The sequence below is a fragment of the Ornithodoros turicata genome, chromosome 4 (genome assembly GCF_037126465.1).
Source record: "Ornithodoros turicata isolate Travis chromosome 4, ASM3712646v1, whole genome shotgun sequence".
NCBI classification, from domain to species: Eukaryota; Metazoa; Arthropoda; class Arachnida; order Ixodida; family Argasidae; genus Ornithodoros; species Ornithodoros turicata.
In genome coordinates this window covers 81,605,794-81,611,065 of record NC_088204.1, presented here as the reverse complement: position 1 = coordinate 81,611,065, position 5,272 = coordinate 81,605,794, and the positions used below count along the sequence as shown (strand labels likewise).

At 48.1% G+C, this 5,272-nt stretch overlaps 1 non-coding gene across 1 annotated transcript; it reads left to right on the top strand.

Annotated features, from left to right (window-relative positions):
- Nucleotides 1–4,248: 4,248 nt before the first annotated feature.
- Trnas-gga (transfer RNA serine (anticodon GGA)) lies at nucleotides 4,249–4,320 on the top strand. Its single transcript has one exon. It is a non-coding gene; the product is annotated as a tRNA-Ser (tRNA).
- The last annotated feature ends 952 nt before the right edge of the window (nucleotides 4,321–5,272 follow it).

The window sequence follows — 5,272 nt, the reverse complement described above, 5'->3', positions numbered from 1 at the left end:
GAAATAAATCGGAAGGGGAGGGCTGGGTTCCACGAATTGGCACTAGTTCGCTGCCTCCTATTAAAAGAAAAGTAGGACCGAAGGTCGCGTCCCTTTTAGGGACCATCGTAATCCCCTCAAGACCGTGGCTTTCGGGCGCGACCATATTCGCCCCCTATAGCTTCGAACGTAGTTTAACTCAATCAAATTGGTAGCGCTGTCGAACACTATGGTGTTATTTGTTCGCAAACAGGGAGGGGTCTATTGGTGGCGATGTCGAAACTATGACGTCATTTGTTTACAAACAGGGAGGGGTCTATTGCTATAAACTTAATGCCCGGCTTTGAGAAGAACAACGCTGATCATGGTTGTTTCGCAGCATAGAACCACGGATTATCAGGAATGGACCTTTTTTCACAACGACCTATGCGCATGCGCATGACCTTGAGGCGTCAAAGAGAGTTGTCTCCGTCTTCACTAGATGGCGCAGTATGTGGACGACAGAAGTGGAGACTAGTGGGGAGACCGCACGAACGGTGTGAGCTGGGCGGGTCCCACTCAGGACCATTTTTGGTCCTTTCGTGCTACCCGCGTGGATCTGTTTCGGCGGGCGCCCAGAGTCGGTCGTGGGCGCGCCGAGCGTGGGGGGGGGGGGGGGGGGATATGTTTATTAAGAAAAAAAGAAAGGAAAGGTTAGCCAGGCAAAGAGCCGGCTTGCTATTCCGAAAAAAAAGGGGGAGGGGGCAAACGAAAAAGAAAAGGAAGGGAAAAGAAAAAAGGGGGATCGAAACAGAGGAAAGAAACAAAAAGCAACAGAAAGAAAGGAAAGGGAAAGAAAACAAGAAACAGAACGAAAGGGAAGGAAAAGAAAAGAGAAACAAAAAGAAAACAAGAAACAGAACGAAAGGGAAGGAAAAGAAAAGAGAAACAAAAAGAAAACAAGAAACAGAACGAAAGGGAAAGAAAACAAGAAACAGAACGCCGAGCGTGGTTCGCTGGAGAGCAGCTGGGATACGACGTGTTTGTGAACAAGGTCCATTATCCCAAGTATGACATAGTCATAGGACGCACAATCTGCCACGTGTCTGGCAACATTGCTTCTGGGCGGTCCATTTAATTCCCACCCACCCCCACAACAGCTGCTGGCAGTCTTCCAACGTGGGACGGAGACTGGAAAGGGTGCGCGCGTAAGTACTATCGATAGGAGAGAGATAAAGAGCTCGGGGTGGACGTCACTTAGACTTGGAGAATCCGAAACTATCAAGTTTTGCAGGTTCCGTCGGACAATCGTGGGAACGCACAGTGTTCGCTGACGACATTTTCTGTAGCGGTCATCATTTTTGCGTTTTAGGGTACAACTGGATTAGTGTATCTATGAAATTTCGTAGATGTGTGTGTAGCCACACCCAAATACGTTAGCGTCGTCTCATTGTCGCAAATGCAATCTGCAAATAAACTGCAAAGTCGCGTGCAAACGATCATGCACGTATTTCAAAGATGGCACGGTCGTTTATCCAGTGCACGCTGTTGTCGGCGTATTACTTGAACTGCGCCAGATTCAGCGACAACTAAAGAAAAAAAGTTACCAAAGCAAAAGCTCTCTGCGGCACTGCGAAAGCTGTTTAGCATGTGTTCTACCGACGTGACTGGAAATCAGCCTTATTTTTGTTTTCCTATATGGCAACCGCAAGAACTAGAGCGGAACAAAATATGAGGCAAAGAAAATGTAAATTAACTGTCAGACAGTCCCGGTCGCTCCGGACATTACTTCGTGATTGATTGGCTGGTTACCCAGAGTTTCATCGCTAAATGTCATTTATCTGGCTTGGCTAGTATGTATAGGCCAACGACAAAACCAGAAAAGGCGTCACGCTACGGAGATTATACATTCTAATTTAAAATAGTTGATGTCTGCATGTCGCTGAAAAGACAACGTTATCGATTAGAGATTTGTAGAGATGTAACCTTGATAAGAACCATATGAAAGGAATGAGCTTGTGAGAGAGCGCACGTGGCCAAACTTCAACGTCAATGAAGAATGAATCTTTTCGTGGTCCAGCTTCAAGCGTCTCTTTCTCTTTTGTGAAACGATGATAGGGTGAAGCGCCCCATGTCAACCTATGACCACGCGACGTGATCACGTGATCTAGCCACCTGACGGCCTTGTAAAAAAAAAAAGTTTGGCAATGTCCAAATATTTTTATTTTTATTTTGGTGTAGCGCCGCGAAGCAACTCTGGCTATGAGCGGCGTACAGACGTGAACAGGTGGAGAGAGGACAGCAGGAAGAAATAGGGGATGGAGGGATTAGTATGCGTCCTGGGCCGACTTCACGAAGGACTGTGCCGACATTCGTCTGGAAAGTCTTCGGAAAACCCAGGGAAAACCTCAGACAGCACAGCCGGTGACAGGATTTGAGCCCAGGTCATCTCCCAGTCTCGGCGTGGAAAGCGATCATCCTAACCGCCACGGGAGCTGGTATGTCCAACAACAACAACAACAAATAAGTTAATGATAATGCCCAAATATGCAACAAATATTGTATTGCCTGTTAACGCCGCGAAATCAACTCTGGCTGTGCATAGTGTACTGTTGAGATCCGGGATCCAAATGGTAGCGTAGCCGAGGTATTCCGGCAGGGGTCCGTCTCCAACAACAACAACAGAGGTTTATTACATGTTCGCTGTGTAGGCGAGAATAGACAACTAGCTACTGGAGCCCAGTGCTTTTAAACAAACAGACCGGAAACTGATGTCACTTTTACATAATGACAGTCGCGCTCGCGCGTCAGGTCCGGTCCACCCTATCCTTGGGAAGAAGGCCACGTCTCTCTTGTTTCGGCTGCCAAGGTCTGGTTGGTCAGCGGGAAGAATGGGCGACTTATCCCTGTTCGTAGACATAATCCTCCCGGAATAGAGGGTGTGTCTAGACGATCACAAAGGGTATGTCTGGACGATGGTGCTCTGGAGTCGAGAAAGTCTGAGCTGCACGTGGCAATGCAACCAGGTGGCTCGCTGAGTCGTAACAGTACAGATAAGAATAGGGAAGAGCAGGAAGGGGTGGGAAACAGGGAAGTTGGTGTGCCACGTAGAAATCATAAGGAGAGAGCCTAGAAGAAAAGCTGGGAGAGAGAGTGATGGGGGAGAGCAAAGAAGTTGTACGGAGGCGAGACCCTCTCCCAGTGTCCAAGACCGGGAGGCGCCATCATCGAGATTTTGGATTCGTCCGGATTCGGCCCCCGCCTTTCCACGTGTAAAGACCAGGCGCGGTCGGCGTCATGGTATCCAATCCAATGAAAGTCGTGCTTGCTTCCGCTGGGCTCCGTGTTCCATGCCGTGTGCGAAGAAGTGTGTTTGTTTTGTCTGCTCTCACGTGTGAGGTTGGATTGTGTCTTATTCCGTTTGGAACGAGTGTCGTACGGCTTACACCGACGGCTCGACACCTAAATCATGGCGGCTCCCATGTTGAGATGCCCCCCTTCCCTGGCTTGGTTGCTAGTTATTATGAGAGTTCTATGGTGTGCCAAGAGGAACTGTGCCAACATCCATCCGGAACGGTCTAGTATATACCGGAAAACTCAAGGAGAGTAGGATGCTGGTTGGATTTGATACCACCACCTCCGGTCTTGGACATGATCCTGGAAGACACACACACGCTGTGCAGGTTGTCTCTTGCTCGCGGTACAGTTCAGACCACCGTGGTTTATAGGCTTTAGGGCGTTGCTCGTTAGGCAGCTTGTTCGGTGTCGATCACGTTCCGCTCCTACTCTCCTTCTTGTTAATTCGCTTACAGTTTTAACTACCCTTTGCTTTTATGTAAGCGGGATCAAAACTTCCGCAGCTCAGGTCCTCTGTTTCAATCTTACTTTCAATCTTACCAACCAACCACGCTATTCCCATTCTCTCTTACATCTTTCTCACTCACTCTCTCATTCACACACGAGGCAGGGCGATTGTAAACGACGTAAACAACGAGATTTGGCCGAGGCAGACCAACAATTAGGGACGACACAGACAAGTAAGCCTCAAAAGCCTCAAGTTGTTTCCATCCGTTAATTTCTGGGCGTTTGAGGCTTACTTGTCTGTGTCGTCCCTAATTGTTGGTCTGCCTCGGCCAAATCTCGTTGTTTACGTCGTTTACAATCGCCCTGCCTCGTGTGTGAATGAGAGAGTGAGTGAGAAAGATGTAAGAGAGAATGGGAATAGCGTGGTTGGTTGTCCGTCCCCCCCGCACTTGAGGCACGTACTCAATGGCTCAAGGGAAACGGCGTGCTGGTGTGGTGTAGTGGTTAGCATGTCTGACCGGAAATCAGAAGACCCAGGTTCGATTCCTGGCGTCAGCACCTCTTTTCCCTGAGTTGTTTCCATCCGTTACTTTATGCGCTCTGTCGTTATTTCTATCGAGCTCCAAATACCGTTCGTGAAAAGAAAGCTGAGCAATGCAGATCCGAAAAACTATATTTGCTATATTTGCTTTCTCTTTCCGTAACTGCAGCACATATTTGCTACAGTTAATGGAGTTATGACATGTTAGAGGTGTTCAGATAAGGCTAACATTCTTAACAGAGAGACTTAACAGCGAATGTATGCGACGCAAAGTAAAGAGATAGCGAACATGTGCATAGTGAATAGCGAACTTGAGAGTAGAGCACATGAGAAGTATTTTGGGAGAGTGGGGGGGGGGAGGGGTGAGAATTTATGTTAGGAGTAGCAGAACAAGTCGGGAGATGAGTTCAATTTCTCCTCTTTCTCTCTATTTTTTTTCCTTACAAACAAACAAACAAGATAGGAAAATGTTTCGGGGTTTTGCTCTGTCAGTTTGCACGTTTGTATCGGAAGCAGAAGACAGAACCAACGACAACGGCGTTCGTCGCCGCTTCGCGACATCTCCAGCGGGTGTGGCTGGATGTGTCTGGCATTCCTTTCCTTAGGTGATCTGGGGTAGCCGGCCCTCGTGATGAGGGCTACAATCCCCATTTTTTTCTTTCAATCATCATCATCATCATCAACCTATTCCTCCTCCGTTTCCATACCTGACATGCAAAAGGAGAAACACTCAGGTGAGAACAGACAACGGAAAACCAGACATATGGCCGTTAATAAAGTAGGCATAAGGAATTGACAAGCGTTCCTTTACTCCTTTTGATCGTAGCTGTCCAGCGCATTAGCGCGTTCTGTTCGAGACACGAGACGCAACGCCCCGTATTGTCGAACTATCCTCGACTCCTGCGAGTGGAAGCAAAAAGCCCTCGTCCACTTGAGGAGGCACTGGGGCTACCTCGTCGTAAACTCGAG